Here is a 22676-nt window from a genome sequence, read left to right on the forward strand (position 1 = left end):
GTGTTGGGTTTGCTTCCTCTGTGGTGAGAGCAGAGTGGTGAGGGGCCCGGTGGTGCAGTAACTCCATCCCTCTACAGGGCAGGTGTCAGCCAACTGAAAGGTCAAACACATCTCAGCGTTCTGAGGACTTCCCTGGTGGCTCAGATGGTAAAGCGACTGCCTACAATGCTGGAGACTAGGGCTCAATCCCCGGGTTGGGAAGATCTCCTGGAGAGGGAAATGGCAACCCACTGCAGTATTCTTGCCTGGAAAATCCCATGGACAGAGGAACCTGGTGGGCTACAGTCCATGGGGTAGCAAAGAGTCAGGCGCGACTGAGCGATCTCACGGTATTCTAGAAGACGTTGATCTCCCGACCCCCTTGAAAGTGGGTTAGGATGCCAGGGTCCATGGGCCACAGCCACTGAGCAAAATACACCTCTTATTCCCCAGGAATTACTCAGTTTCTTCTAAAAGCATAGTAAAATCAATCAAGTTCAGCTATATGATCCTTCTTAAAAATATGATACGTTTTCAAAATTGACTCACAATCAGCTCCGCTCTTCATCAGGTTTGGGGGCAACTGAAGTGAGGGTGCCTGGTGGTGGGCGCCCTCTGCTGGTCAGCCTGGGACATGACTGACCGCGTGGTTCTCAGTGATCCAGCTCCTTCTGTCCAGTATCCAATTAAGAAGCAGATTAAGGCATTCAAGTATCAACGACATACTTAATTTACTTTCAAAAATTTGCTTTCCCATAATTAAAATGTTTTTGAGAGTCAAGATTATTGCATCAGAATTCAACATGGTTAAAAATACTTCAGTTCAGTCGCTCAGTCGTGTCCAACTCTCTGGGACCCGGTGGACTGCAACATGCCAGGCTTCCCTGTCCATCATCAACTCCCGGAGCTTGCTCAAACTCATGTCCATCGAGTCGATGATGCCATCCAACCATCTCATGGCCATAAAAATATTTGGCGACATTCAATTATCTGTACCTTGTCCGGAATTTTCATTCGGTAACTTAAAACAGAAACCAAAGTCATCTCCTTGTTTATCTTCGTGAGCTACTGATATCTGTGTTAAGCAAGCATCTTGATCAGTCAGCTGCTGCCCTTGGGAGCTGTGTGTGTGTGTGTGTGTGTGTGTGTGTAAAGGGAAACAAAGAAAGTGAGCTGGTAGATTCAAGTAAGAAAAAACAGACTATGGAAAGAAAACTTTCTACCAAACATAAGAGACACCTTTCCACCTGTGTCTCTATCCTAGTCATTATCTTCACCACACATCCAAGGAGGGGTTGATCATGCCTTGTGAAACCCCCCCTAAGAGTTATTCAGGTTTGGATAAATTTACATGGACAATCTCTAGCAAAAATAGAAAAAAGCAATTGAACTATTTTGCATTTACCAAGAGTCAGCTTGGTTCTGTCAGATGTCAGTATATCTTGAATGATTTGGAATGTCCCTTAGTGGTTCTGCCCGCTTCAGAAAGGCAGGCTGGCCATTCTTCCTCAGTCATCCACCAGGGACTCTTGCACAGGGGCATGCCAAGGGTTAACTGAGCACTTCCTCTGTGCTGGGCATTGTGCCAGGCTAGGGGCAAGGTCAAAGATTCAGTTCTGTTCAGTCACTCAGTCATGTCAGACTCTTTGCGCCCCCATGGACTGAAGCACGCCAGGCTTCCCTGTCCATCACCAACTCCTGGAGCTTGTTCAAACTCATGTCCATCAAGTCAGTGATGCCATCCAACCATCTCATCCTCTGTCGTCCCCTTCTCTTCCTGCCTTCAATCTTTCCCAGCATCGGGGTCTTTTCCAATGAGTCAGTTCTTTGCATCAGGTGGCCAAAGTACTGGAGTTTCAGCTTCAGCATCAGATCTTCCAATGAATATCCGGGACTGATTTCCTTTAGGATGGAGTTGCTTGATCTCCTTTCAGTCCAAGGGATTCTCAAGAGTCTTCTCCAACACCACAGTTCAAAAGCATCAATTCTTCGGTGCTCAGCTTTCTTTATAGTCCAACTCTCACATCCATACATGGCCACTGGAAAAACCATAGCCTTGACTAGATGGACTTTGTTGACAAAGCAATGTCTCTGCTTTTTAATATGCTGTCTATGTTGGTCATAACTTTTCTTCCAAGGAGTAAGCATCTTTTAATTTCATGGCTGCAGTCACCATCTGCAGTGATTTTGGAGCCCCCAAAAATAAAGTCTGTCACTGTTTCCACTGTTTCCCCATTTATTTTCCATGATGTATGGGACCAGATGCCATGATCTTAGTTTTCTGAATGTTGAGCTTTAAGCCAACTTTTTCACTCTCCTCTCTCACTTTCATCAAGAGGCTCTTTAGTTCCTCTTCACTTTCTGCCATAAGGGTGGTGTCATCTGCATATCTGAGGTTATTGATATTTCTCCTGGAAATCTTGACTCCAGCTTGTGCTTCATCCAGCCCAGCATTTCTCATGATGTACTTACTCTGTATATAAGCTAAATAAGCAGGGTGACAATATACAGCCTTGACGTGCTCTATTTCCTATTTGGAACCGGTCCAGTGTCCATGTCCTTGGTATATTTTATTATGAAATTTGATCAGCTCTGTGTCGCCCTCAAAGCCTTTCATCCAAACCTGCTGCCTCTTCAGATGGAGCAAATGAACACTCAGAGAGGACGGCGCTTGTCATTATGAAATGACCGCTTTTACACCATAGGAAACAGTTGCTGAAACCACCGAGGCGCCACTCAGTCACACTCGGCAGGAGCTGCAGGTGTCAGCGCCGCGGACAGGTCTGCAGCAGCGGCCACCACCACGTGACAGAGCTGCGTTCAGAGAAGACATGCATGGAGCCGCTGGAGAACGCTTTGTCAGACGGCCCGCGGTGCCGCACCGTATCCAGGGCAGGGAAAGCGGAGCGGGAGGGGCCATCGCGGGGCGTCTGGCGAAGTCACTGAAGTGCAGAGAGCAGGCCAGCTCACACCCAAGGGCGGCATGCGCCATGCCCCTGTTCCCTGTGACCGCGAGCCTGTGTCTCAGGAAAAGGGGTGCTGAAGCCAATTCACGGGCCAGGAGCTACGATGCAACCCAGGGAATGTGTAAGACCGAGGCCCAGCTGGTGCTGGGAAAGACTGAGGGCGGGAGGAGAAGGGACGACAGAGGATGAGATGGCTGATGGCATCACCGACTCGATGGACGTGAGTTTGGGTAGGCTCTGGGAGTTGGTGATGGACAGGGAGGCCTGGTGTCACCAAGAGTTGGACACGACTGAGCCACTGAACTGAGCTGAGGGACTAAGAACTAATGGGTCATGGAGAAAGCCAGGTGTTGGACATTTATCATTACATTTGCTCTCCAAGCACAGCTGTTTTTACCTACTTGTTTAAAACCATTCTACGTGCGGATTCTGTTCATTTTCTCACGCTGGAGTCCTTCTCACTACATTATTTCCATTCAGGAATGTATCTGGAGCCTCACTGTTCTTATAGCTATTCTTAAGGCTGCTTTCACATTGCAAGAAATCGTTTCTTCCATAATTCATTTTTTTGTGAATAAGCACTGTATAATAAGCCAACTACATAATAAGCCTTTTTTAATAGGACGTAATCAAAAGAATGATGTAAAAAATTTCCCGTTTGTCAGCCGTGTTTTGTCGACCCAGTGAAGGTTGTTCTTACTGCACTCCTACAACGTTTAGGAATGCAACAGGAATTCAGAACATCACCGGATTCCTGTGAATCAGATTACCAACCCCTCATTTCAAACTGAAACACTCCGGACCCTCAGAGCTTTCCTACCTGCCTTCTGAAAGCAGCTAGCCACTTGGAAGAAAGCCAGAGGCCGCAGATGACTCACTGACCACACTCGGGAAGCATTAATTTGGAAACATGCTTTCAGGACAAGCTGGGGCCCAGGCGGCTCTAGGTCTCGAGGCTGACAGAGCAGAAGTGGTGAATGAGGAGAGAGACGGTGTGGGGGAGAGACAGCGGAGACAGAGCAGATGGCCCCACAGCTGTGGGTCCTTCGCCCCCAAGCCCCCCGCCTGGGCCTGGGGACAGGGGTCCAGCCTGAGTGAGTGGTGGGGTGCAGGGTGTGAGGCAGGGTCACAAGATGCCGCCCCCCGGCTGGAGGCAAAGCTGAAGTCAGTTGTGGGGAGGACCGGCCCCCTGAACATCCGAACTGTCTCAGTCTGAACTCAGCTGACAGGAGCACCCGAGCCGGCGACTTGGGGCCCCCAAGAAGCCCCCCGGGCCACCCCGTGCCGGCCCCCCACCCTCTGGGGCGGATCTCCCCTGGGGCTCTGCCCGTGGCCAGGGCAGCCGTCGGGACGGCAGGCTTGCTTGCGGCAAGGCCAGGGCATGGCTGTCGGGCGTGCATCTCGCTGGGTGGCGCGTGCCGTCTGCCACCTGCCTGCTGGGCTGTGGGGCCTCTGCTCCCGCCAGCGCCCCCATCAACACCTCCCGCAGTGTCTGCTGGGCAGCTGGGCGTGGGGGGCAAACAGAGGGCAGGGGTCAGGCCCTCTGGCCCCCAGGGCTCAGCTGGTGGGAGGGCCAAGCCAGATACAAAAACGACTGGACTTGAGACAGAGTACTTGTATGGAGACACCCCCGGGGGGCACGGCTCACTGGAGGGTCAGGTTCATGAGGTGGCATCGTTGATCCAGGCCTTGAAGGGGAGGTAAGATTGTGGTGGATGGCGGCCCCCTTTAAGGCCCCGAGACTCCCCTGCATTCAGTGAAAGTCAAGCCAATAGAGACACTGAGGTGAGCTTAAAACCAGCCGGGGAGCCGCAGACGCCAAATCGGGCACGGGGGACCCACGGCACGCCCAGGACTCGCCTGGGACTCGTCTGGCCTCGGTGGGCAGCCAGCCAGCAGCCTCGGATTCTCTCCTGGGGTTGCCAGCTTCCTCTGCCACCAAGTGACACGTCGAGCCACAGAAGCTGCTCAAACTATAGCGGAGCTAAGATTTTAGAAGTTCGGCGGCTTGCTCTCCATTAGCAATTTTCCAAAAAATTCACCATTTTAAAGATAAAATTAAATGAATACATCTGTAATCTTAGATGAATAAATAATACCTTTAAGTACCTAGCATGAAGCTCATGACTGAGTCAAATTGTATATACTTTATGCTCCTGATCACCCAGATGACTCCGGGCCTGTCCATCATGGAGAGGCGCGGTGCCCAGGTCAGTTCAGCCCTGAATTCCAAGCAGAATCACATTAGTTTCCTACTGCTATTGTAACAAATTGTTGTTCAGTCACTAAGTCCTATCTGACTCTTTCCATCTCCGTGGCCTGTAGCATGCCAGGCTTCCCTGTCCTTCACTATCTCCTAGAGTTTGCTCAAACTCATGTCCACTGGGCCGGGAACAAATTACTAGTAGCTTAAAACAACACCAATTTATTATCTTAATAGTTCTGGAGGTCAAAAGTCCAGAATGTGCCTCGTGGGGCTAAAATCTAGGTGTGGGCTGGTCTGTCCTCTCTCTGGAATGTCCGGGGGAGGATCTGTTCCTGGGCCTTTTCCACCTTCCAGAGGCGCCCCCATTCCTTGGCCCACGGCCCCGCCATCCATCTTCAAAGCACATCACTCCAACCTGTCTCTGGCATCGCCCTGCCTTCTCTGACCCTCCTGCCTCCGTCTCACCAGGCACCTGTGGTTACACTGGGCCCACAGGGGTGGTCCAGGATCCCGCCTGCAAGTCACTGCTGCCATGGAGAGCGACAGGTGGCAATCCAGGAGTGGATGCCCCCAGAAGCCCGTTACTCTGTCTGCAAGCTCCTGCCACCATGGAAAATGCCAGATCTGCAGAGTGGGGGTCCAGGAGGGGCTGTCCCTGGGACGGACACAACGTCTACCACAGCTTCTTCCTGAACTAGGAAAACGCAAGTCTCACAGCTTATTCAAGGCTTCAGAGCGAGTTGCCCCTGTGCCCCTTATCCCTGCCCTGGAAGCTTCTGCAGTGTTTCAGGAATGTCCCCCTGAGAATGGGGATGACCTGCTGGGTGGTAGGAGGTGGCCAATGCTTCCAAATGGGCTTGCCTTGTTCGCTGACCCAGTATAGAGCGATTTTTCCCCAAACCCCTTGGCAATAGCTTGCTTTCTGTTGATTTGATCATATGACTCTTCTTTTGAATGTGGTTGGGTAAAACTTATGACCACCAATGACTCCTGAAGTCCAGTGACTGCAGCAGGAAAATCTCAGCAAAGACAGACGTTAGGCCGTGGATTCTTACACATCAGATGAGGGCATCTCTGGTTTGGGGTCTGGGCTCATTCTGAACACTTTAGCAGACTTACTTTGCAGTTTACAGGGCAATGGTACCTCACAGGATCTTCCAACTATCAGCCAGTTTCCCTCTGTGCAGGGAAGCCGCATGGCTCAGACAGTGAAGAATCCGCCTGCAATGAGGGAGACCTGAGTTCAATCCCTGGGTTGGGAAGATCCCCTGGAGAAGGAAATGGCAACCCACTCCAGTCTTCTTGCCTGGAGAATCCCACGGACAGAGGAGCCTGGTGGGCTACGGTCCATGGGGTCGCAGAGAGTCGGACACAACTGAGCGACTGACACTCCTCTCTGTTAGATGAGGAGCAGCAGAACCTCACCAATGGGAAGAACTCCGGTTTGCTTGTTTTGTTGCTGTTGTTTGGGCTGCACTGTGTGGCTTGTGGAAACTCAGTTCCCGACCGGCGATGGAGCCCGTGACCGCCCTCCCTGCCGGTGGAAGTGCGGAGTCTTAACCACCGGACCTCGGGGGAGTCCTGGGGGAAGAAGTCTGGCTCCCGGCCTGACCACTTACCTAGAGCGTGCTTTCAGGCAAACTGTTCAGTCTTTCTGAGCTTCTGTCCTGCTCCCATGAAATAGGGACAGTAACCCCAGCTTCCTCGGAAGGCTGCTGTGTGAAGACTGAAGGACATCCGGCATGAGGCATTTAGCTCAGCACCAGACCAGCAGGAAGCTCCCTGAGAAAGTGAAGCCTTTTTTTCATTGTATAGTTGATTTACAATGTTGGGTGAAGTACTGTCGTTCACTTTACTAATACTAATGTGAAGAAGCAGAGTAGATAGAATTGTCAATGCTTCCATTAAAAGGATTCTAATTTCAGAAGTGATTTTTTTTTAAGAATCCCATTAGGATATCTAGAGGTGAGACGAGGGCTTCAGGGGCAACTGATGGGCCAAGCGCCCTCTGACCTGGGGTCACTAACCCGCAGAGAGCGAGCACAGGAGCAGGGTGTGGTTGCAAAGACCGGGAGGCGGCCGGCCGGGGACATGTCTGAAGATAATAGCTCTTGGGGGGACTGGGGAGCAAACAAAGGCTGGCACGCCCTCAGTGAGCGGACTCTGAAATTCACCACGAGGACAAAGGCGGGTCAGGGAGAAACGCATCATTTCTGAAGGCAGACTAAACGACAGGGCTTGTCAACAAGCCCTCAATTTTGAGAGCCACACGGGAGTCAGAACAGTTACTCATTTGGAAAGCAGATGGTGCATTTGGTGGTTTGGTCGCTAAGTTGTGTCCGACTCTTGCGACCCCGTGGACAGTAGCCTGCAAGGCTCCTCTGTCCACGGGGATTTCCCAGGCAAGAATACTGGAGTGGGTTGCCATCCCCTTCTCCAAGGGAATCTTCCCAATCCAGGAATCGAACCCAGGTCTCCTGCATTGCAGGCAGATTCTTTACCAATCAAGCTACGAGGGAAGCCCTTAGGGAGAAACAAAAGTATTCGTTTAAAGATTATTTTCCTTAAACTGAAAACATCAGGTGCGCTCGCTACAGAAACCAGGTCACCCTCGTTCTACAGGCAGGTTCTTCTGATCTAAATGTCAGATGGGTGGGATTAGATTAGATACACCAAGCTGACGGTCAGCAGGCTCGGGTCAGAGACTGCGTGGGTGGGGACTCTCAGAACCTTCTTGCTTACAGCTGTGGCCCCCTTGGCCCTTTTCCTGGCCTGGGACCGCAGCCCAACCTCACAGCAATGCAAATGCTCCATCTGATGTCCGAAGGGCCAGCAGGGAGATTGCAGCTCTGAGTCTCCGAGCTCTTCTCCCTGGGATGGTATGATCACTCTCAGCCTTTCTGCTCCATGACGCACGAAGGCTTGGCAGCCGCTCCCAGAACCGGGAGGCTGCTGGTTTTTAACCATTGAGGATCCCAGATAAGCAGGATCTCACGCTGCGGTGGCTCTAACTTTGGGGAGAGAAAGAATCTGATAGGAAATATATGCCAACAATGTCTTCATTTACTTTGCTACCCTGATTTCTGTCTTTGTCAGTTTTCACATAGGATTAGTCAGAACGAAAAGACATTCCTAAGTATCTTTTCCCCATTTTCGTTTGTTTTCTCAAGTGCCTAAGAGCTGGCTCTTTTGAAGTTGTAGTTTAAGTATTTAATTCATTACATTAGGTTTTCTTGAATAATTAGAGGTGAACTTTTTTCATTCAAGTGAGTCACACGCTCCCTTATTTTAAACAAGCCAGCATCTGAAGTAAGTAATGTTTAGATTTTCTTTTCTTTCCTCCTTTGGGTTCATCACAGGCTGTTTTTGCTTCACTACTGCATTTATGTACTTATTTCTAAGTAGACACCCGCTCCTGCCCTTCTGTGTCCCGGCCCATGTGCTGGTCTCCTGACCCTGGTGGGGAGGGAGTCTGTGTTTAATGTGTCTGGAAGTCCCAGCGTATCTTCTGGTGCTCAGCATGTATCAGACACATAGATGTTTGTGGTATTAATAACTTCAAGAGTTCCTCACCAACTTTCAAATACACGAGAGTCATCTGAAATTCTGATCATTGCTGCCAAACCCGAAAACCCATCACTTGTTACCCGTAAAAAGCTTCTCTGAAAAGCCGTTTTATGCAAGCTTGTTGTTGTAGAAAGGATCTTGGGCTGGTAAGCTGGAGTACCCTGTTCCAGTTCCCGCCCTGCCCTTTATAGCTATTTGACCGTAAACGAGTCATTTCACTTCTCCACAGTCCAAACCCTACTCTTAAAAGCCAATAAAGGAAGCGGTCTGAGCAGTTATGAAGCATTTGGTCGGATTAAATATCTCTGGGTTAAAACAAAAGAAAACAGATCCGAACTCAACCCCCTGCCGAATCACAGTGAATTATCTGGGTTCTAGTGATGACAGAGGAAAGAACGAAATGCGTGTTCTTGGGAAGAACTAAAAATTAGGGTTTGTGCCAGCTTCTAGGACTTGAGTGGTTTCCTCAATAAAAATGTCTATTGTTAACGGCTTCATCCTGGGTTGATCGATGGGCATTTGCCATTTTAATTCTTTGCAGGGTAGTAAGGTGACTCCCTGCGAAGGACTTGAATCACCCCTAACAGCTCTCAGATATCCCTGCGTGAAGCCGAGCAGACGTCTACGGCCCAACTGTGCTGGTCATGACAGATGACGGAGCTGGAACCAGTGCGGTGTTTCTGTGAGTCTTTATGCTGCATCCCAGTCACCACGGGGGTTAAACAACTGAGTTGGCTGTACTGTTGCTTGGACGCTAAGTCACGTTCAACCCTTTGTGACCCCATGGACGGTAGCCCACCAGGCTCCTCTATCCGTGGAATTCTCCAGGCAAGAATCCTGGAGTGGGCTGCCATCTCCTTCTCCGCGGGATCTTCCCGACCCCGGGACTGAAACCTTGTCTCCTGCGTTGGCAGGCATGTTCTTTACCCCTGAGCGACCTGGGTTGTACTACAGTCCAGTTGTAATTCGGCCTTTGATTCAGGGAGAGAAGACCCGGGCAACTCCTCTCCTAATGTTACCTCGTAATACGGAGAGTCATATGAAGGATGTCAGAAACCAATCATTCTTGAAGAATTCGAGACGATACCAATTCATTTATTCAATTCAGTGTGAGGTCTGGACCCATGTCAGCTGATCCCAGCCTACACCACCATCGGTCCCCTAAGTATTTCTTAATGATTTCATCACCTTTTTGTCTTAGTCATAAAACTATGCTCATTTCTTTGTTTTAGATACATTTTTTCTGCTTCCTGTTTCTCTCTAGGAAACTGATGACCAGTTTAATAATAACCAATGTCCCTACTGACCCTGAGCAATGTCCTTTCTTGGGTTAAATTACTTATCTACATTTGTGCTCTAGGGAGATGAAGAAGCAAACAGGGTTATAAGTTGCCTTTGGAAATCTGGGGTCTGCTACTGGGAGGAAGTTTGAACATCCCAGTGGGGACGAAGTGCGTCACACTGACTCTCAGATACACCACTGAGAATTTGATGGAATTCTTTAGTGGACTGGAGATAAGTTTTGAATTTTCCCTCTGCTTCCTAATTTCAATTGCAAATACTGTGTACTGTTCAGACTTTTGCAAAAAAAAAAAAAAAATTGAGAGAACATACAAATATATATACTTTTAAACATTCAGCACCATAATTTACATAAAGTATATTGATTTTAATTTTATTTTGTAGTCCTCGAATGATCTTTTCTGATAATATTCATTTGAACAAACCTAGTAATAACATGTCTCTTATCTTGCGCAAAAGAAGACACAAATTCACAGGACAAATTCACATCGAGTTAGAGCGTCTCAGGAATTGAACCTCAGATCTGAGAACACGGTGAAGCACCCTGCACACCTCGGCTGAATTTTTTTCTAGTGCAAAACAAGTTCTTCACCCTGTGGGTAAGTTCGCTACCAAGGAAAGAGTGTGCATTTTCCCCAGATGCAAGTAGGTTCATTATGTAGAGCTGCCAACTTTGAATCTCATTCCCTACAGTCGTAACCCAGGGTTGGGAGGAAGACAAAATGAGAGAACGTGATGCCATGTGTGGGATAAAACTCTGAAGTCTTCTCCGCGAGGTACGATCACTGCTGCAGTTTGAACCAGTCGGTCAGTAACCCTCCCCCTGCCCAGAGGGCGGCTCTGGCTATTTTGAGGTTCTGACCAGTTTGCAGTTACAATGATACCGTTTATGCTCCATGTTCTCACAAAACGCTGCTTGCTGCAGCTCAGAGAACAAAGCTTCAGCCTCGGTCCCTGGGGGGAAGGCTGGTAGTAATGGGAACCTATATTTGTATTATGTTTTCCATTTATGGAAGAAGCAGAATTTTCATCATAATTCTTACCAGAGTCTTAAAACAGACACACACTTTGAATTCTTAAATGATCATATTTTAAAAGGAAAATCCGGTAGTGAAAGGACAGTTTATTTTGGTTATCTATCCTTTCCCTTCATAGCATGTGTTTCTCCTTATTTTCATCATCCAAGTTAAGGAGGACAATTTTTTTTTGCATCTAAGTTTTAAAGCACGTCTTTCACGTCTCCTCTAAACATACATGTTATCAAGATTATATTATGATAGCAAGAATTTTTTTAGTTTAATCCCAAATTAGTGTGTTTTATTTTCTGAGTTAAGGAAAGCATTAAAAAACAAAACAAAACCTAAAGTAAATGCTAGCTGTTAAAACAGGTCTGTTTTAAAAATGAGATCAGCAGATGTGTGCTCTCTCTTGAGGAGAGGGCTGAATTTGTGAGAACTGTTGCCCTTCCAGCTCTGAATGTATAATATGAGGTGGTTGTTCGGAAGAACAGAGAGAGGGGTGAACTGGCCGTAGCCCGGGGGGGAAGTCAAGAACAGAGAGAGGGGTGAACTGGCCGTAGCCCGGGGGGGAAGTCACCCTGGGAGCCGGACACCAAGCCGCGCGACCCCCTCGCTGCTGCCAGAGCTTTGTTCTCGTTCCCAGAAACACTCCAGTAGTGCTTTCCCTGTTTGGGGCTGTGTTGAGAACTCACCATTTAAGGAGTTCAAAGAAGTGGTGGTTGAAGTGATTTAAGCAAAGGAGATCATTTTGAGGTAACCTTTCCTGAGCCCCACGGTTCACTGAGCGTGTAGTGGGGGCCGGCCGGCCGCCTGCCAGCCTCTCCTGTGTGACCCCCACCCAGCTAGACGGGACCCCTCCTTTCCCACCCACCCAGTGCGGAGGAGGCTCCCTTCCCTTCCCTCCAGGAAGGCCGCCCCTCCCCCTGTCTTCAGAAGATTCAGTTCAGTCGCTCGCTCAGTCGAGTCAGACTCTTTGTGACCCCATGGACTGCAGCACACCAGGCCTCCCTGTCCAACACCAACTCCCGGAGTCCACCCAAACTCATGTCCATTGAGTCGGTGATGCCATCCAACCTCATCTCATCCTCTGTCGTCCCCTTCTCCTCCTGCCTTCAATCTTTCCCAGCATCAGGGTCTTTTCTAATGAGTCAGCTCTTCCCATCAGGTGGCCAAAGTATTGGAGTTTCAGCTTCAGCATCAGTCCTTCCAATGAATATTCAGGACTCATCTCCTTTAGGATGGACTGGTTGGATCTCCTTGCAATCCATGGGACTCTCAAGAGTCTTCTCCAACATTACAGTTCGAAAGCATCATTTCTTTGGGGCTCAGCTTTCTTTATGGTCCAACTCTCATATCCATACATGACTGTTGGAAAAACCATAGCCTTGACTAGACGGACCTTTGTTGGCAAAATAATGTCTCTGCTTCTTAACATGGTATCTAAAGCCCCCTATCTAAATAATTTCAGTTTGCAATTCAAACTGAAGCCTCCTTCTGGAAGCAGAGACCCCGGTGGGCATCCCTGAAAGCCACCCCCCTCCCCCTGTCTCTGCTTCCCCCTCAGGCAGGCCCTGTGACGGTGGGAAAACCTCCCTTTTCCCCACCAAGCAGGATTTGGCCTCATGGGCTTCCTCCCCTGGGCGTTTTCCCAGCAAACACAATTCCTCCTCTGGTGGCAGAGTCCCTGGCCGTGGGGGGCGGGGGGAGGGGGTGGCAGGGAGGGGGTTCCCGGCTCTTGAATCATCTGGATGAGACAGCCGACCTGGTTCCGGCTCTGTGAGCCGCGGGGCTGAGGGTTTCCCGGCCCTCGCGGTGATCTCAGGACAGCCTCCGTCCCACTGAGGCCGCCGCCAACCCTGCGTGGGGCTGGAACCCCCTCCTCTCCGCGGTGCTCACGGCCCCTGGCTGCTCCCTCCCATCTCCGTGACTCCCGGGCGCGCCCGCCGCGCCCCTCCTCCCCCCGCCCCACCCCCCAACGCCCCGCGCCCCTCCAGCCAACCCCTGTGGTCCGGGAAACGCCCTGGTGGGCTTTGGATCGGGGAGGGGCGGCCTTCCGGGAGGGAAGGGAAGCGAGCCGCCGCGGAGGTCACACGGAAGAGGCAGGCTGCGGGCGGCCCTCACTACGCGACTGTGAACGGTGGAGTCCGTGATGTGCAATCCGGGTCCACAGCCTTCCAGCGCACAAGTATGAGGGGTCTCCTTGCTGCAACATTAATGAAAGCAGGACTCCCCAGTAGGTTTTCTACTAACTAGTCTTTAAAAATAAATGTTTTACTTGCTTTCAGTTATTAAACATAAATGGCTTTTCCCTGGTGACTCAGATAGTAAAGAATCTGCCTGTGATGCCGGAGGCCAGGCTTGGATCCCTGGGTCAGGAAGATCCCCTGGAGGAGGGCGTGGCAACCCGCTCCAGTATTCTTGCCTGGAGAATCCCATGGACAGAGGAGTCTGGCGGGCTGCGGTACTTGGGGTCTCAAAGAGTCAGATACAGACTGAGAGATTAACATTTTCACTTCCATTTAACATAAATGAAAATGGACTATTACAAACGTACATGTTACAGATGTAATAAGATTCACAAACTAAGGGCAAAGCAACCCAAGCAAAAGCACCGGCGTGTCGTGAAGCACCGCATAGCCCTCTCTGTGGTGCCCTCTGCCGGGACTCTGCGAGGGCAGCAGGGCCCGACCCTGAACCGAGTCCCTAGCGAGTCCTAAAGAGTGTCACTTCTGATTTTCAAGCCCTCTGGAATCTTGGCCCAGGCGGATTTTTTCCAGACTCTCTGCTCTCTAACTTTGACTTTCTGTTGGAAACGCCTGGATCTCTGCCTCTGACTATGTCCCTCATCCTCCTGGAAGGCTCCCCTTTCTCCAACCTGCACCTGGGCTCCAACCCACCCCCCTCCCTCCCAGCAGCTTTCTCTGGGGCTGCAGCCCAGGTCCCCGCCACCCCTTGACTCTGCATTCCCTTCCAGCCAACACCTGCAGGGCCGCAAGTTCCCAAACTGGGCCCCTCAACCTCTGCTGAACTGTTTCTCTGGGTTGTTGGCGTCACCGAGTCAGCCACGGGAGGAACTTGAGTTTCTCTCCACCTGACCCCGACTCCCTCATCTCCCTGTGTTCTCGTGTCCAGGTAAGGTCAGCTCTTCCGTGTCAGCCCCACGCAGGGCCCGCATGCTTACATCCCCGCAGCATCCCTTCATGTTCGGGACGTATCTTGCTTTTATTGATTTCTGAGCTTATTTTAAAAGTACAAATGTTAAAGAACACTAAGAATGTGCTAAAAAGTAGTTGAAAAGGAAAATGATCAATATGGGTCAAAACTGCTAGGTGATCTCCACGAACAGTTCAGCTCGCTGGGACCATACTGTACTACAGACGGTGATGCGTGCTGACTTTTTTTCTTCCACGAAACACTCTCTCATGAACATTGTTCAGTGTGACTGAAACTCCTTCATTTGGCATTTTATGGTCACATTATATTCTGTCATACTTTATTTCCCATTTTTGAACATTTACTTTTTGCTATTATAAAATAATATAGCAAGAACAATTTTCTCCTTCGACATTTGTCCACATTTCTATTTTTTGGCTAGATTTCTGGAAGCAGAATTGATGAACTGAAATGAATAAATATCCCTGAGGCTTTCAATACTTGCCAGAAATCTGAGCAGTGTAAGAGAATGCATAGCACAATCTGAATCAGCGCCTGACTGATGACGTTGAACTTTGATCAGTTGTTTCAGCCGATATTTTGTCTCCTGCCTCAGTTTCTGGCCTTTGTCCGTTCCAGTGGGAAGGGGGCTGAGAGGTGGTAGGGCAGGAGCTTTTTCACATAAACCCTTTGTTCCCTTTGGAGTGGACATACTTCCCCAGTTGGTTCTTCACCTTTTAATTTTGTTGAAGATTTCTTGTTGTACAATAGCATGTAATTCTGCTGAAGTCTTTTGCAAATTCTGATGACAAACCCTAAGGGCAAGAGAAAGTCTCTGAGGTCTTTAAGCAAATGCTCAAGACCAGGCTTTCTTCTGCAAAGGTCGCTAAGCTGCGGAGCAGGGGAAGGTTTGGAGATTTGATGAAAAAGATGGGGGCCCACGGCGAGAGGCCACTCAGTGGCAACAGAGTGGGCACCCAGCCCTGCACATGCCCACAGCCCAGCCTCCTGAGGGTCATGTCTCCTGTGACGGACAGCATCCCTGAGGCTGGCCCTCTGTCCCACCCACTCCTGTTCTGACCTCTTGGTTGGGGATCTTTGGGTCATCTCTTCATTCACGCTTTGAGCGCATCTTTAGTAACCACGTTCAGTAAGAAAGGTTCTCTTTACTTCTGGATTCTGGAAGTACCTGCCCGAAATGTCTGCATATTTGTAGCACGTATCTGTATTCTGTTTTAAGAGCTACTGTAGTAAATATGTGTTCATTTGGTTTGTTTATTGATGGTGGTAAGGTGACTTATGACCAACTCCCATCGGGTGAAGTAATTGTGGAATATAAATAAAAATGTGAATGTCGGCAGCTGGGGAACGATAAGTAAGACACAGCCAAGACAAGGAGAGGAAAGAACGACAAGTGCTGAACTCCTCACACTGGGCAGCTGATCTGTTTCCCCTGCGACCAGGCTGTGAGCTTTCTGCCAATGTTAACAGGTAGATGGAGGCAGCTATCTGGGCTTTATCGTCCAAGGAGACTCAACACCTCTTCTTTCCAAGGACCTAATGCCTGTTTTCTAGCAATCTGTCCCAAAAGTACATTGTCACTTGGACCTCACTGAGCCATTAGTCTCCTAGCGCAATGAAGCGTGTTCTCCGCCACAGCGAGCAACCTCAGGTGAGCTTGAGTGCGGTCCTTTGATTAAAGTTACAGCATCAGAAGCCAAAAGACAAGTGCAGATCCCGGAGGAAGTCTCTTCAAAGTGAGGCCTGCAACCCCTCTGGAAGGGACCCAAATGCTCCCACACTCAGTCTGACTTGGAGTTCCCATGGCACACAATTCATGGGTTTTGATTTGCACACTGCTAAAGGCATTCCCAGGTGGCTCAGTGGTGAGGAGCCCACCTGCCAATGCAGGAGACATAGGAAGTTCAGGAAGATCTCCTGGAGAAGGAGCTGGCTACCCACTCTAGTATACTTGCCTGGAGAATCCTATGAATAGAGGACCTTCCAAAGCATGGGACTTAGCGACTAAACAACCACCACAAAAGGCATCTCACAGACAGTTAAAGAAAGAGTCACGAAGATGTGGGACTTGTGAGCTGACAGTGAGTGAGTGTGACGAGCCCGCCGAGGTTCGGATTCGGGATTCTGGAGGCAGCGCTCTGCCGCACAGGGAGCGCGCCTGCTGATGCTCTGGCGGGAAGCTCTGGGGCTGCCCTGAGTCCAGCAGAGTCTTGCTCACCATCTTCCTGGCTTCCTCATTGTAAATTGGCTTAAATGTCACTGTCACCCTTTAGCTCGTTAGGGGTGGTTGGGTGACTGTTCGGGGTTACTTGGCAATGCACAGGGGTGTCCCGTTCCCTCCCCGCTGAGCCTGTCTTCACCGGGGCTGCGACTCCAGGGAGACCCACCATCCCCAAAGTGCTGAAACCTCCCTCTCCCTGCCTTGAGTGGGCATCTCTACGGGTCCTTCCCTGGTTGATGCTGCCTGCGAGTTGGAGCTAAGTAAACCACCGATAACTCACTCACAGGTGAGTGGAGGGGAACCGAGAGATTATATTTAAGTGCTGTAGGCAATCTTTTAATAATATGAAGTCATGTGTCTAAGCTGACATGTGATTAGTTGCTCAGTCGTGTCGGACTCTTTGTGACCCCATGAACTGTAGCCCGCCTGGCTCCTCTGTCCGTGGAATTCTCCAGGCAAGAATACTGGATCCCCCTTCTCCAGGTGAATCTTCTGGGCCCAAGGATTGAACCCGAGTCTCCTGCATTGCAGGTGGATTCTTTACCATCTGAGCCACCGGGGAAGCGTATCTAAGCTTATAAGAAAGCGTGTTTATTCGGTAACCCTCTCGATGTTTTTCTATCACAAATGCCTCCTTCCGTGGGAATTCAGGAACAGAGGTAATCAGCAGGACTTCTGCCCTCGGCACTGCGGCTGCCACCAGGAGACAGGGCCCCACAGCCCTAGAGACCTCTCTGCAGACCACAGGAGCCTCCTGGAGAGTGAAGGTGTGGCCTCCGCTGAGACAGGCAGCAACCGCCGGTGGAAGGAAGCAACTGCCAGCAACTGCTTCCCGTTCAGGCCTTTCGTGTGTGAATCCTGCTCCGTCTATGGAACACCTGTCTTTAGAGAGTGTGCTTGGGGTTCCCGCTCCTGGAGGCTCTACCATCAAGGCCCAGGCCCAACCCAGGGCTGGAGGCGGATGGCTGTGATGGCTGCACAACGAGGTGAGTGCCCCTAATGGTCAGTTTGCATTGTGCATAATTCACTGCAGTGTTCCAAGGCCCTCCCAAGTCTAGAATCCCGAGCACAAGCAGGCTGCGATGTGCCTTATTAAATCCAAAGCCACAGCACCTACAATTAAGTGACAGGTTCCCAGCCGTTTTAAAACTACTGAGCAAGATGCTTCAGTCAAAGATGACTCATTCTATTTTCTTTCTCCATCATGGTTTCCAAAGAACAGTACAGATATGTGTGTGTGCAGAAGTACAGCTGGAAAGAGCAGCCTCCACGGAAGCCGTGGGGCTGCCTGCCATCCCCCTCCACAATTAAAACCCTGCCCTGTACTCGTCTAGCAGGCGGCACCCCTGAGCCCACGCCACTGACAGAGGAGGACCCTCTCCCAACTCAGCAAGAGGTCTGCAGAGCAGCGTGTCCTAATGTGGCTTGCTGCCTTGGGAGTCGCGATCATTCTTTACACACACACACACACACAAACACACACAGAGAGCTACTGACACCACAGTGCACAGGCAAGAACTGGACTGCAAACAGCAATTTCCTCTCAGAGTTCCTTGTCCTCGGTGGCCCTCTGACCACTTCCCCTCCCCTGGGGTCCCCTCCACGGCCTCCATGGGCTGCATCTTTCACAACAAGGACAAGTTACTAGAAATGGATTCACATTTCCCTGCACTTGGCATCTGCTGGGGGTGGGGGAAGCATGGAATCAGACAGTGCAGGAGGGAAGGGCCTCCCAAGAGGTGTCTTCTTCTCCCTGACCCCTAGAGAGTCTGAGTATTGTGGGAAGAAGAGAAAAGTGAAATGAAACGTTGGCTGGGGAGAGGTGGCTGAGAGGTTAAGTTTACTCTAAGGAGTGCAGACCCTTCTGGGGTTCCGGCCCCGGTCAGCACTTTAGCTGAGATGCTCAGGGGCTCACTGGGACGGGCCCACAGTCAGCTCAGCTTCAGACACCGAGGTTTCTCTAAGTGGGTGTTCAGTTCAGTTCAGTTCAGTCACTCAGTCGTGTCCGACTCTTTGCAACCCCATGAATCACAGCACGTCAGGCCTCCCTGTCCATCACCAACTCCTGGAGTTCACTCAAACTCATGTCCATCCAGTCGGTGATGCCATCCAGCCATGTCATCCTCTGTCGTCCCCTTCTCCTCCTGCCCCCAATCCCTCCCAGCATCAGAGTCTTTTCCAATGAGTTAACTCTTCACATGAGGTGGCCAGAGTATTGGAGTTTCAGCTTTAGCATCAGTCCCTCCAATGAACACCCAGGACCAATCTCCTTTAGGATGGACTGGTTAGATCTCCTTGCAGTCCAAGGGACTCTCAAGAGTCTTCTCCAACACCACAGTTCAAAAGCATCAATTCTTCCGCGCTCAGCTTTCTTCACAGTCCAACTCTCACATCCATACATGACCACTGGAAAAACTATAGCCTTGACTAGACGGACCTTTGTTGGCAAAATAATATCTCTGCTTTTCAATATGCTGTCTATGTTGGTCATAACTTTCCTTCCAAGGAGTAAGCGTCTTTTAATTTCATGGCTGCAGTCACCATCTGCAGTGATTTTGGAACCCCCGAAAATAAAGTCTGACACTGTTTCCACTGTTTCCCCATCTATTTCCCATGAAGTGATGGGACCAGATGCCATGATCTTCATTTTCTGAATGTGGAGCTTTAAGCCAACTTTTTCAGTCTCCTCTTTCACTTTCGTCAACAGGCTTTTTAGTTCCTCTTCACTTTCTGCCATAAGGGTAGTGTCATCTGCATATCTGAGGTTATTGATATTTCTCCCAGCAATCTTGATTCCAGCTTGTGCTTCTTCCAGCCCAGCGTTTCTCATGATGGACTCTGCATAGAAGTTAAATAAGCAGGGTGACAATATACAGCTTTGACATACTCCTTTTCCTATTTGGAACCAGTCTGTTGTTCCGTGTCCAGTTCTAACTGTTGCTTCCTGACCTGCATATAGGTTTCTCAAGAGGCAGGTCAGGTGGTCTGGTATTCCCATCTCTTTCAGAATTTTCCACAGTTTATTGTGATCCACACAGTCAACAGCTTTGGCATAGTCAATAAAGCAGAAATAGATGTTTTTCTGGAACTCTCTTGCTTTTTCCATGATCCAGCGGATGTTGGCAATTTGATCTCTGGTTCCTCTGTCTTTTCTAAAACCAGCTTGAACATCTGGAAGTTCACGGTTCACATACTGCTGAAGCCTGGCTTGGAGAATTTTGAGCATTACTTTACTAGCGTGTGAGATGAGTGCAATTGTGCAGTAGTTTGAGCATTCTTTGGCATTGCCTTTCTTTGGGATTGGGGTGAAAACACATTTTCCAGTCCTGTGGCCACTGCTGAGTTTTCCAACTTTGCTGGCATATAGAGTGCAGCACTTCCACAGCATCATCTTTCAGGATTTGAAATAGCTCAACTGGAATTCCATCACCTCCACTAGCTTTGTTCATAGTGATGCTTTCTAAGGCCCACTTGACTTCACATTCCAGGATGTCTGGCTCTAGGTGAGTGATCACACCATTGTGATTATCTGGGTCGTGAAGCTCCTTTTTGTACAGTTCTTCAGTGTATTCTTGCCACCTCTTCTTAAATATTTTCTGCTTCTGTTAGGTCCATACCATTTCTGTCCTTTATCGAGCCCATCTTTACATGAAATGTTCCCTTGGTATCTCTAATTTTCTTGAAGAGATCTCTAGTCCTTCCCATTCTGTTGTTTTCCTCTATTTCTTTGCACTGATCACTGAGGAAGGCTTTCTTATCTCTCCTTGCTGTTTTTTGGAACTCTGCATTCAGATGCTTATATCTTTCCTTTTCTCCTTTACTTTTCACTTCTCTTCTTTTCACAGCTATTTGTAAGGCCTCCCCAGACAGCCATTTTGCTTTTTTGCATTTCTTTTCCATGGGGATGGTCTTGATCCCTGTCTCCTGTACAATGTCACGAACCTCATTCAATAGTTCACCAGGCACTCCATCTATCAGATCTAGGCCCTTAAACCTATTTCTCACTTCCACTGTGTAATCATAAGGGATTTGATTGAGGTCATACCTGAATGGTCTAGTGGTTTTCCCTACTTTCTTCAATTTAAGTCTGAATTTGGCAATAAGGAGTTCATGGTCTGAGCCACAGTCAGCTCCTGGTCTTGTTTTTGCTGACTGTATAGAGCTTCTCCATCTTTGGCTGCAAAGAATATAATCAATCTGATTTCAGTGTTGACCATCTGGTGATGTCCATGTATAGAGTCTTCTCTTGTGTTGTTGAAAGAGGGTGTTTGCTATGACCAGTGCGTTCTCTTGGCAAAACTCTATTAGTCTTTGCCCTGCTTCATTCCATATTCCAAGGCCAAATTTGCCTGTTACTCCAGGTGTTTCTTGACTTCCTACTTTTGCATTCCAGTCCCCTATAATGAAAAGGACAACTTTTTTGGGTGTTAGTTCTAAAAGGTCTTGTAGGTCTTCATAGAACCATTCAACTTCAGCTTCTTCAGTGTTACTGGTTGGGGCCTAGACTTGGATTACTGTGATAGTGAATGGTTTGCCTTGGAAACGAACAGAGATCATTCTGTCGTTTTTGAGATTGCATCCAAGTACTGCATTTCGGACTCTTTTGTTGACCATGACGGCTACTCCATTTCTTCTGAGGGATTCCTGCCCACAGTAGTAGATATAATGGTCAGCTAAGTTAAATTCCATTTCAGTTCGCTGATTCCTAGAATGTCGACATTCACTCTTGCCATCTCCTGTTTGACCACTTCCAATTTGCCTTGATTCATGGACCTGACATTCCAGGTTCCTATGCAATATTGCTCTTTACAGCATCAGACCTTGCTTCTATCACCAGTCACATCCACAGCTGGGTATTGTTTTTGCTTTGGCTCCATCCCTTCATTCTTTCTGGAGTTATTTCTCCACTGATCTCTAGTAGCATATCGGGCACCTACTGACCTGGGGAGTTCCTCTTTCAGTATCCTATCATTTTGCCTTTTCACACTGTTCACGCACCACAGCCTTGTCTAACTCAATGAAACTAAGCCATGCCGTGTGGGGCCACCCAAGACGGGAGGGACATGGTGGAGAGGTCTGACAGAATGTGGTCCACTGGAGAAGGGAATGGTCAACCATTTCAGTATTCTTGCCTTGAGAACCCCATGAACAGTAAAACCACCACATCCTCAAGCAAAGAAATTCCGTGTGTTATGTAAACGTGTCCCCGTTCTGCAGGAAATCTGCCTTGATCAGGAATTTCCCAAACTAGGTTCACTGTTCAAATCTGAGGCTGCTTCATGCTTGGTGTCTGGGGTGAGGTCTCCTCTGGGCCCTTAGGAGGTCAGCTTGGGCACCACATGGATTCATCCAGATCCACACCCACAGGAATGGGCGCTACAGACAAGACCCAGGTCACTTCCTTTGCTGTAGATGTTTTTTTTTTTTTTTTTCCAGTCGTCCTTTTGAAAATGACAATGGTGCTCTCTCTGAAAGCCTTTACCTTTCCTAATGATATTTCAGGAAACAAAGTAACACGCGGACTGCCTGCCTTCCCTGCTCCAACAGCAGGACAATGTTATCATTTGAGTGGTTTTCCTAGAGTCCATCCTCAACAAAATTGTGAATTAAGATAACTCTCCATGCGGATCCTCCATACCTGTTTATGGAACCCCCTCCCCCACTACTACTCTCCCCGACATGTCTGAGCCCAAGGTTTGCTTCACAAAACAGTACAAGGCTTCTGAACATAACAGTCCACACCAGGGAATAAGTGTGGAACAAGTAAGGCAAGCTGTGCTCCCCAGAAGGATGTGTGGATTTTATTTACATTTTAAAGAATAAAATCATTTCCATTCAAAAAATATTTTTTGTATCAGTCTCTGAAAAACATAGTGGAAAAGGTAAGATTTAGAAATAAAAAATAAAGAAGCTTTAATGGTGGGCAGGAGAGTGGGGAAAAACACTGCTGAGTTTTGTCATCTCAGGCAATGCAAGGTGGGGAGCAGGGACTCGGTCTGCGGAGGAAGTCAGCCCTGGCTGCTCCCGTCCCCATAAGGTAGGTTCCTGATTCAGTGAGGAACACGCTAGAAGAAGTAGTGGCCACATGTTCTAAGCACTTCCGGTACCTGCACTATATGAGCCCTTCGGATAAGCAGTAAGGTGGGTACCATCGTTAGTCCCATTTCATACTCAGGCAGTGGAAGGCAACACGCAAAGGCTTGTTGGAGGGACCGGGCTGGGGAGCAGGGTGATGACCCGGG

At 49.1% G+C, this 22676-nt stretch overlaps 1 protein-coding gene and 1 long non-coding RNA gene across 2 annotated transcripts in view; one reads left to right on the plus strand and one right to left on the minus strand.

Annotated features, from left to right (window-relative positions):
- Positions 1 to 22676, minus strand: part of PDE10A (phosphodiesterase 10A) — a 574597-nt gene that overhangs the window by 459648 nt on the left and 92273 nt on the right. The window lies entirely within an intron of this gene.
- LOC132346147 (uncharacterized) lies at positions 1108 to 22277 on the plus strand. Its single transcript, XR_009495890.1, has 3 exons — positions 1108 to 3066; positions 5620 to 17420; positions 21937 to 22277. It is a non-coding gene; the product is annotated as an uncharacterized lncRNA (long non-coding RNA).

Source organism: Bos taurus, chromosome 9 (genome assembly GCF_002263795.3).
Source record: "Bos taurus isolate L1 Dominette 01449 registration number 42190680 breed Hereford chromosome 9, ARS-UCD2.0, whole genome shotgun sequence".
In the NCBI taxonomy this organism is placed as follows: Eukaryota; Metazoa; Chordata; class Mammalia; order Artiodactyla; family Bovidae; genus Bos; species Bos taurus.